Raw genomic sequence first — 11,357 nt, forward strand, 5'->3', positions numbered from 1 at the left:
TATCATTGAACATGGAATGACTGGGAGAGGAGGGAGATGATGAATATCAATCACATGCCCAGAAAAGCTATAAAGGAAAAGATTATGGTTTGTCACTGACAATCTTCTGGATATTAAGTTTTTTTAGAGATTAGCACAACCATCACCTTGAAGAGTCAGGGCCAGAGTAGGTTTAATGTAGAATATGAGAAGTTCTGAACATGGCAAAGGAAGCAAAGTATCAGATATATAGAAAAATATCTATATAGATATAGATATAGACATATATCTAGATATATCTATATATATATATATATTTTTGGTGCCTCACAATGTGACTTTTAACCTATCTCTGATTTCTGCTACAGCTATGATGAGCAGTCAGTGCAGATCACGGGCCTACCTTAAGTCTATGCTGCTGGTCTCTCCCAGTTTCTAACCCTAAGACTTTGCTATGTCCCTGAGACTCATCTCAGTCTTTGCAGAAAAGCAAATTAAATTAAGTTAGATTTAAATTAAGTTAAAATATTGGTAAATACTGAGCTCAAAACCAATCTCCCTTTATGAAGAAACACTAGAGACATTTCTAAGAAATCAAGGTCAAGGCAAGAACAGAACTTGTGCAATCAACAAAGAAATAATCAAAACTCAAAAAAAAATCTGATTAAAAATGAGTAGAAAACCCAAATAGACATTTTTCTAAGGAAAACATTTTGGTAGCCAGCAGACGCATGAAAAATGCTCAACATCATTAATCATCAGGGAAATGCAAATCAAAATCACAAAGAGATTTTTACATCACAACAGTGAGAATGGTGTGTGTGTGTGTGCGTGTGTGTGTGTGTGTGTATAAACAAGAAATGACAAGTGCTGGTGAGGATGTGAAGAAAGTGAACCTTTTTTCACTGTTAGTGAGATGTAAATTGGTACAACCATTACTGACTAATGGTCAGAAATGACACTGGTTGCTGTCCGTGTTCCTGTAGCTTGTGGTCAGCTAGTGTTTTGATAGACACTCCTTTTGACAAATGGAGTCAAAAGAAAATAGAAAATGAAAGAGAAGAAAGAGAAAGAAAATGAGAAAAATACTCTCAGTATTTGCAAATTGGCCCTGAGTTGGGACACTCCTTCTATGTTTAGCTACGCCCATAAAACTGCCTCAGGCTCATTGCTTTCATGGAGTCTAAGGTTTCAGAAGTGAAAGCTTAAGGATTTCTCAGGTCTTTCTGAGTGTATGCATCTTGACCTAGACATATACATGGATTTCCAATTCCCTGGTGTACACAATGTCTTCAATATCCAAATTACCCAAAGGACTCTCTCTCAATTTTATCCTCTAAGACTTAGGGCATGTTTATTGTTTGCCTCAACTGTAAACTTCTGCCCCAAGCTGCAGTAATTTGTTCATTTACTTTAAGTGTTTTTGAGGAATGTCCTTCATACAGCCATTTTTTTTCCATCCTAACAAAATTCCTAGGTAGGTAACACGTGTAAGTACACAAACACCACATATGCAGTACATCAGTATGTCCTAATATCTTGAATCTCCACACTTTTCCATGTTGATTTCCTCTCTAGTCCCCATTACCACTACCTCTCCCTGGCCCACTAAGACAGTTTGTATAGAGGGCTACTCACAATTTGTTTTTCCCTAGGAGACAGACATAATGCTTTGAAAAGTTATCCTTATGTCATCTATCAAGCATAAAACTTTTTTATTATTTTTAGGATTAAGAATGATATTCATGATATGACCTTTGTGACTATACATATAATTACATGTAGTTATTTACATTCTCATTTATATCCAAAGAATTACAATTATTCATAAAATATGAATAAACATAATGGTAACTAACTACTAAGTAATATTGAGGATTAAGTAAGTAAATACGCATAAAGTATACATAAGGTCTTAGGATAACTTCTAGTACATAGTAAGCACTGATATATGTTAGTAACATTATCATCAAATTACTATAAAGGGTCAACACAAATCGTGTAGATTTAATTGGTTGATTAAAAATATTAAAAGGATAATTTTAACTGCACACAAGTTTTAACTAACACACCGAATGTAGAACTAGTCCCACTAAGGATGAGATTCCAAAATAGCAAGGTTATTGTCATTATTTTAATCATCATAATCATATTAAAGAAACATTTTAAATATATTTTGAAGTATCTGTCAAATAAATAGATAAACATGTTTATTGTAAAGTATAGAAGAGCAGATAAGCATATTGCTTAACATATTACACAAGATTAACTAAATGAAATACTTAATCTCTCTGGATAAGAAGTGGCCTAGATAATTCTCTAAGACAGACAATATGTAGTAGCAAGTGTATGAAATTATACCAGTGTTGTAATTTAGCCCCTTATTTTTGTACTTCATGCGGTGGTATTAGCAGGATGATCTTTGACCTTTTTTCTTTCTTTTTTTCTTCCCAAAATAAGAAGAAATTTGTCAACATCAGTTGCTAACTACCATTAACAAACATGTCTTCTTATCTATTAATGAATATCTCTCTTAATCCATCTTTACAGAACTCTTAAATATTAACCATAGATGAACCTTACAACCTACAATACATTTATTTAAAATATGATACTATTTTCTCCTTGGCTATGGTGGAATTATTTTGTGTCGCTTATAGTCAGTCTTCAAGGGTGTCTTAATCATCATTTCTATCCTCGGATTTTCTTCACTTTATATTTTGCCATATTTACCCTATGGCATTTTCTTAATGAGGTTATTTTCTCTGTTGGACTAACATAAATTGCTTAATTAATTTCCCTCACATCGTTAAAAGCAATGAACTCCATTAATGTTACTGAGACTGAAAACAAATACAGTGTTAGAGAATTGAAATCAATATGAATCTCACTATAGTAATTGCTTTGGATAAAATAGTGTTGGCCTACTTAGTGTAAGCTTTTCAACAATGACTCTCAGACATCTTGGGTTATGATCCAGAGTCCAATACCTGTAGCTATAGCAAATATGGACTAATTGTTAACTCAATACAGATTTCATTGACTTTATCTGTATAATAAAGACAATTGTTAAATTGTTAAATTTTGAAGAATCCGAGAAACAGATAGCAAAAATGATTTCAATGTTTAAAATTGAAGAATTAGTGAGGTTACCAACTTTAGGCAGGGTCAAAGGATGGATAGATCATTATCTTATCAGTTAGTCTGTATTTAAAGAAATAATTTTTTAAAAATCCTGTACACAAAAATAGGAAAAAATATAAACTGGACCTTAATTGTGTTGAAATATGTTATCTCTCTCTTTTTTTTTCAATTTATTTATTTTCAGAAAAACATTATTCATTATATTTCAGCACACCCATCTCTTAATGTACTTTGTGGAGAGTTTTATCATGAATAGATGTTGAATTTTGTCAAATCATTTTTTTTAATCTATTGAAATGCTCATATGGTTTTTATCCCTTTTCTTGTTAATGGGATATATCACATTGATAGAGTTATGAATACTAAACCATCCTTGTATCTGTGGAGTAAATCTCACTCGATCATGGTGAATGATTTTTTTTTAAAGTATTGTTGAATTCAGTTAGCTAATATTTTGTTGAGAGTTTTTGCATCCATGTTCATCAAAGACATTGGCCTGTAGTTTTCTTTTTTTGTCATGTTATTTAACTATAATAAAAAAATGATCATTACTCTGATCGCAATATTAGGTATTCTGTATTTCCCTGAAGGGAAAATAGTTACTGCTTCATACGCACTGTAGTATATGGAGGACAGGAGGGATAGGCTTTATCTGAATTCTTCCATTCCACTCTCAGAATACAGTACAATATGCTTGTGTTACAGAAGAGGTCTTTGGCAGTTTGTGAGTTTTTATACCTAATTCCTAATCTCCCTTATGAGCATTCTACAATGACCTTGGGAATAGAGTCGTTGGAAGCAGATTTACCATATGTCTGGGACTTCTTGAGAATCTAAACTGCAATTCAACCCTATACTTCAAAGTTGAAAAAAGTTGATCTGCTTCTTTCTCTCCTGTGTATGGTGACTGCCCTCCCTATCCATTTAACTGCTAAAGTTGAAATAGTGGTGTGTTACATCTTTTCCAGATAGAATTTATCGTATTTTAGATTACAGGTAATTGGGTCACTTTACAGCCTACAGGTAATTAGGTCAACCTAAGATCTCAGTTGGGTTTAATATTTTTCTGTTTGTAGGTTACTTTTATTGTTCTAATTTTTAATGTTGGAGTGACATTGCCTTACATATTTTTGTACTTTAATGGAAGCAGAAGTTTCAAACCATGATTTCTTAAAGTTATCTCATTTTTCAAATTATAAATTTCAATATTTATAAATATTAGTATCAGAATATTTCTTATAATAAAATACTTAAGAGAATACACATTTTAATGTAAAGATAAGATGATCTCATAAAAGAGATAATGATATTCCAATATCATAAGAAAACAAAATTTTATAAGAATATTAATCACATATAACATGAAAAAGGACTCCTGAGGAAGATTCTGACACATACTACAACATGGTTGAAACTTGAAGACATTGTGCTAAGTGAAATAAGCCAGACGTAAAGGAAAAAACATGGTGTAATTCCACTTACATGAGGTGCCTACAGTGGTCAAATTTATGGAGACAACAAAGGAAAGAGGATTGCCAGGGTAGAGCTATTATGTAATGGGTACAGAGTTCCAGTTTCAGAAGATGAAAAATTCTGGAAATGGATGGTGGTGATGGTTGCCACTGAAATGTACACTGAAAGTGATTAAAATGTTAAGTTTTAGATTTTATATGTTTTACAATGACAAAACAAAAACAGTTCAAGTGTGTCAAGCCCATTGACAAGTGATTGTTTCTAAAGGTGAGATTAGGAAAATACAAGAAGAAATCAGAGCATCTTATCCTGTCAGAAAGTAATAAAGTGCTTTAAAAAAAAAAAGAGAGAGAGAGAGAAAAGGAAAGTACAATGTCAAAAAGACTAAGAAGCTGGACCGAAAACTCTCCCAATAGCCAAAGTTGGAACAATTTGACCAATGTGTAAACAACAATATTTGATTATAACCCAAATAATGAAATAAACATGCAGGAATACGCACTGATATAATAAGAAAATAAACACACATGAATACACACTAATATAAATGATTAAATAAATGGATAAAAGGGGGGAGGGAGATAATACTTTTTTGAAGAAAACCTCAATTAGTAAACATAAAAATAATGAAATAGAAAAATACCACAATAGTTATCATTGCAGGCAAAATCCACAAACCATGCTAATCCTTGCGGTTGAAAGTTTAAGGAGAAATAATATTTTCATATTCTTAAAAGATATATTCCTCAATATATGTTTTATTACAATGGAAACAGAATATTATAAGAGAAATATAGAGTATTATAAGATAAAATATAGAATATTATAAGAGAATTATATAAAAGAAATATAATAGATGTTGTAGAGTTACTATTTTTTTTCCTTTTTAATACATATAGATATAATGTTCCACTTGATGTCATTCACTGAGAATGCGTATCATTTTGTGGTATTCTTCCCCAAAATTCATAACTTCAACTGTATTGTAAAAACAAAATAAATCAAAACAAAACAAACTCTACAAAATGAGAGAGTCGATAAAATTCTAAATTAATATTTTTCAAAATGGTCGAGGTAAACAAGGGAAAACTGAAAATCTGTCACAGATTGGAGAGTGAAAAAAATCAATGACAAATTAAATGTTACTACTGACTTGGATCTCAGACCAGAAAAATGATACTAATGAATATAATGGTGAAATATGAATAAATTATATAATTCAGTTAATAACTAATTTCTTAGTTTCAATAATGGGAATGTTAAAATTAGAGCAAAGTGAATGAAGGCTGTAAAGGAATTCTGTATACTGTTTCTGCAACTGTTCTGTTAGTCTACATTTATTTCAAAATAGACAGGTTTTTAAAAATGAATTTCACCCACTCATTAAGATAGGATTTTGGGGGGCAATCATTTCTCTATTTTGGGGGGGAGAGTAATTATTTTAGATATTTGAAAACAACAAAACAGTATTTATTTTCTTGAGTATATATTCACTAATTCTTCATTCATTCCTTCATCCATCCATATTCATTCATTCACTTAAGGGTATTCCAGCATTCAATTTTTACCAAATTACTTAGGTTTTGCAATATTTAAATATTTTTAATTGGTACTTTAATATACTATTTAACAAAGTTTCTCATGTTAGGATCTTATATGCTTAAATTTTATATATATTATTAAATATACTTTCTCCTTTAAATAAGGACTACCTGGAAAATTCACATTAACAGTAGTTTGTTGAAGTCTAATTCTTGTCTTGACTGCTATCTGTGACTAATTTAATTTTAATATCCTACCAACCTTTATCAGTTATTATTAAATTGTCATCATTTACTTTTCTTATTTTTCATAAAGTGTTCAGCAAATAGAAATGAAATCTGAGGAACAATAGAGCTATGTAAAAGTAGCATTTTCTTTGCTCTTCTGTTTGTTTAGTTGCAGCCATTTCCAAAAGGTTCTAAATATGAGCTCAAAATCTACAATGAGACTGTTAAAAGAAGGAAGTAAAAATAAAAACCCTACTATTTACCTCTAAGCAAACAGAAACAGATCTAATGAAAACATAGCAACTTCTTTTCATTCAAATCATTGTGAATGATTCCAATTTTTGAAAAGCTTTCAGTCATTAATCTATTAGGTATGAAGGGTGTTTAAACACCAAAGTAAATAGAATATATAAAAACACTTCTGTGGGAATACAGAACCGACTGTTTATGTTGTGTATATTGAATCAATATACGGGTTGATTTCTGACTTGATATATACATTCCTAAGGGCTGTAAGCCTACCTATCACTCTCCTTGACAAAGCAGTAGGAAATCTGACAGTTGTCAGAAAAGATTTCAGTGAGTGTCCTAAAAATAAAAGGAAAGAGTGGACTCTGATTTTAATTCAAGTGATCTCAGCTCTAGATAAGTGCCAGAGGAATGAATAGAAGTGATAGTTTCATTTTGAAATATACTGCTAATTGATATTAAAATTATAATAATTAAGTTTCTGGAGTAAACTTGGAACCAAAACTGTAAAGTAAATGACTTAAACTTGGGGATTGCTTTTTTTTTTTTTTTTTTTTTTAGATTTTATTTATTTATTTGAGAGAGTGAGCGTGTGTGAGAGAGAGAGAGAGCATACACACACACACACACACAGAAGGAGAGAGAAAGAAGCAGACTCCTTGCTGAGCAGGGAGCTGGATGCAGGGCTGGATCCCAGGACCCTGGGATCATGGCCTGAGCAGAAAGCAGAGGCTTAACTGATTGAGCCACCCACGCACCTCTAAACTTGGGAATCTTAATGGAGATTATTGTACATTGCTTTTTCATTCTACTATGATTTCTAACTCTGCAATCTTTGTACCGACTAGTGCAACCCCAATACCCTCCATTTCTCATATATACCTTTCTGTGGAAACTGGATTTATGCTAGCATTCCTTCTTTCCTTTTCTTCCTCTCCTCCTTCCTTCTGAAAAATATCAGTGAAGTGTTGACTACACACTAGGTTCTAGGCCAAGAGAACATTGTATATAAAACAGTCAAAGCTCTTAATCACATACAAATTGTGCGGCTTACTGTCTAGCAGATAAAAAAAGACAGTAAACAAATAAATGAGTATACACACATCTCTTGTATTCTATGATGCATCTCCTTAGCTTGCCTCTGATATTAGTGTCAGTTAATGCAGGTTGTGGTAGTCAGACCTAATGAGACCCAACCTACCTGGTGCTGATACTCCCAATTCCTACACTTAGCATCTTGCAACATTTTTTCCTCAGTGCCTTTTCCAATTGCACTATAATTATATTGGCCTCTGAGCACATGCTGTTAAAAAGATTGGGGTTGGCAGTTGAAGCCCCTGGAGGCAATCTCCTGCAGGTGGAAAAAAGCAGCTGATAGATAAATGCTCTAGTCTTTCTATCAGGAAGTCAATTCTAGCCTACATTTTGAATAATTACCAAGGATTCCTAGTAGAATTGAGCATCTATACTTTGCTAATATGAAATAAATAATGTATCTTGATACAGAATTTTCTTTATCCTGTGAATTGCTCCCTTTATTCTATTATATCTCCTTTCTGGGCACCATCCTCGCCCCAAAAATCACACTCAACTCCTTATCTCATATTCTGCCTTTAGAGAATCAAAAATTTAAAAGAAAACCTTCAAATTCATTAAATTAATACATGACTATAAATTATATTAGTTTTGACTACTAACAAAGAAAAAGGTTGTACAACAGAGAAATGCTTGTGGATTTTTCCAGGGGTCAGGAGGTTCATGAGGAGTTAATTCTGTGTGCCTGAAATTTACCTGAGCAGCTTTTCTGAATTATGTAGAGGGCACTGGCACCTGCTTAAATTATGAAATGCACTGATTATTAAAATGGGCCCTATACTGAATTTTGGGATGGTTTGTTTAAGCTTGGCAGCAGTGATTATTAACAGCCATTAGACTGATAATTTTATACTTTCTGAAAATCCTGGAGGGCTCTGCTATGGCACTTTTTACATAGCAAGAAATATGCCTACATTGCTAGAAAGGTATAAGAAACTCCAGCCAAGATTCTATTTTGAGCTTCCTGGTTCTACTGTTGTTATAAAACTACCTTCTAGCAGATGAATGGATAAAAAAAAAGATGTGGTTCATATATACAATGGAATATTACTCAGCCATCAGAAAGGATGAATACCCAATATTTGCATCAACATGGATGAAACTGGAGGAGATTCTGCTAAGTGAAATAAGTCAAATGGAGAAAGACAATTATCATGTGGTTTCACTTATTTGTGGAACATAAGGGGGACATTAAGAGAAGGAAATGAAAGGGAGGGGAATCAAAGAGGAGATGAACCATGAAAAATTATGAACTACAGGAATCCAAATGAGGCTTTTAGAGGTGAGAGGGGAGGAAGGATGGGTGAGTGAACCCAGTGATGGGTATTAAGGAAGACATGTATTATATGGAGCACTGGATGTTATACACAAACAATGAATCATGGAACACTGCATCAACAACTAATGATGTACTGTATGGTGACTAACAAAACAAAACAAAAAGACTACTTTGTGGTTTCTGATCAGACGAGACAGAAAGCATAACAATTATGGTTCTCAGAAAGCAAGAAAAATGAAAACTTGCATCCATGATATAATCATTGGTCAAGACATATATTCTTTATTCTATCTCTATCTTGTATCTTTTCCCTAAAATAAACCATAGTTGAGTGAGCATTGACATTTTGGATCCTACCCATCTTCTAACACTAAAACCTAAAATCCCAATGTTACGTAGACAGAATCATATTTATTAGTGAGGAAACTACATTATTTTTGTCCTTATTGCTATTAAAACAAATTATTCAAAGTAATGTTGGTTTGACACTGAAGAAGGTAGAGTGTAATTTTCCATATTGACTACCAATATATTTAAGATGAAAATTTCTCAAACTATAGACATAATGCATTCCCAAACAAAGATCAAACAGGATACCCCCCCGCCTTGGAATTAACAAGGTGGTTTTAAAAGTCAAATAGAAATGCAAAGAACTGGATTAACTAAAGGTTCAAAAAAACAAAAATAAACACAATCTACTCTCAAGACTAATTGTAAAGCTGGAATTATCAAAAAAGTATGGAATTGGAGTCAAGGTGAATGAAAAATTTATAGAATTAAATAGAGAGTACAGGATTAGACTTCCATGTACACTGACAACTGATTTTACAAACATGCAAAGTATATTCAGTAGAGACTGAATAGTCTTTTTGACAGATGTTACTGAGATTGATATCCTTATATTTAAAAAAACTTTGATAAATTTTTATGCTACATGCAAAAATTAATTCAGATTGAATCATGCATGAAAATTAAAATCCTCAAACTTTGAAATTTCCTGAAGAAGTCTTAAGAAAACTCTTTGTGACTCTAGGTTAGGTGAATATTTCTTAGATATAACAACAAAAGCATATTCCATAGAAAAGAATTTGATAAACTGGACTTTGTGAAAAGTAAAAACTTCTGCTTTTCAAAAGTCACATTAGGAGAGTAGAAATACATAAACTTATATTACAGACTCAGAGAATATTTTTGCAAATCCTGTATCTGATGAAAGACTTGTAGACAGAATCCAAAGAGAGTTCTCAAAAGTCAATAGTAAGAAAGCAAACCAAAACAAAACTAAAAACTAAAAACACCTAAATAGCCTCTTCAAAGAAGGTATAGATTTCCAATAAATATATGACAAAGTGTTCAAAATCATTGATCAGAAAGGAAACATAAAGCAAAACCACAGTGTCACTAGATCCCTATTATAATGGCTTAATTTAAAAAAAATAAAAGAAGAAGAAGAAGACAGAACTGAAGTATTGGCAAGGATATAGAGGAACTGAAAGGCTAATACACTATTAGTCAAAATGTAAAATGACTTTTCTGCACTTGCATCAGTGGTGGTAGCAATATTCTATATGCAGATCATTGCCTGTGAGTTCATGGACCAATACCTGCCTGAAAATGCACTGCCAACAACCATATCATTTTCACCAAGGACTACAGATCCATCCAGATAGATGTGTCTGAGGTTGACAAGGTGACAGGCAGTTTTAATAGCCAGGTTAAAACAAACACTATCTTTGGGACCATTTGATGGATGGGGGAGTCCAATGACTCCATCATCTGACTCACAAAGGCCATGGGCAGAATTTCAAAGAACTTCTGACTGGAGAGGATCATGGATGTGGAATATTTGTCAAGAATAAATAGCACCCATTTCCCCCAAAAAAGGAAAAATGTGGCAATGATAAGGATACTCACTGGGCTTGAGAAAAGAATAGAAGACATCAATGAGGTCCTTACCACAGAGACAAAAGAGTTTAAAAGAATCCATCAGAGATTAAGAATGCAATAAGTGAGATTAGAAACACTCTTGATATAATGAACAGGAGATGGAAAGAAGCAGAAGGATGATTCAATGACCTAGAAGACAATGTAATGGAAAGTAATAAAGCTAAACAAAAGAGAGAAAAAATTATGCAAAATGAGAACAGACTTAGGGAACTCAGTGGCTCCTAAAATATACTAACTTTCATATTATAGGAGTCCCAGAAGAAGAGAGAAAAAAAAAATGAGGGGGCAGAAAATTTATTTGAAGAAATAATAGCTGAAAACATCCCTAATCTGGGAAAGGAAACAGATGTTCAGATCCAGAAGACACATAGAACTCCCATCAAAATCAAGAAAAGTGGCCCACACCAAGAAAATTATAATTA

General features: G+C 32.6%; 1 pseudogene; it reads left to right on the forward strand.

The window, feature by feature from the left end:
• Window positions 1-10,556: 10,556 nt before the first annotated feature.
• On the forward strand, window positions 10,557-10,807 carry LOC122904023 (annotated as a pseudogene).
• Window positions 10,808-11,357: the final 550 nt, after the last annotated feature.

This window comes from Neovison vison, chromosome 4 (genome assembly GCF_020171115.1).
Source record: "Neovison vison isolate M4711 chromosome 4, ASM_NN_V1, whole genome shotgun sequence".
NCBI classification, from domain to species: Eukaryota; Metazoa; Chordata; class Mammalia; order Carnivora; family Mustelidae; genus Neogale; species Neogale vison.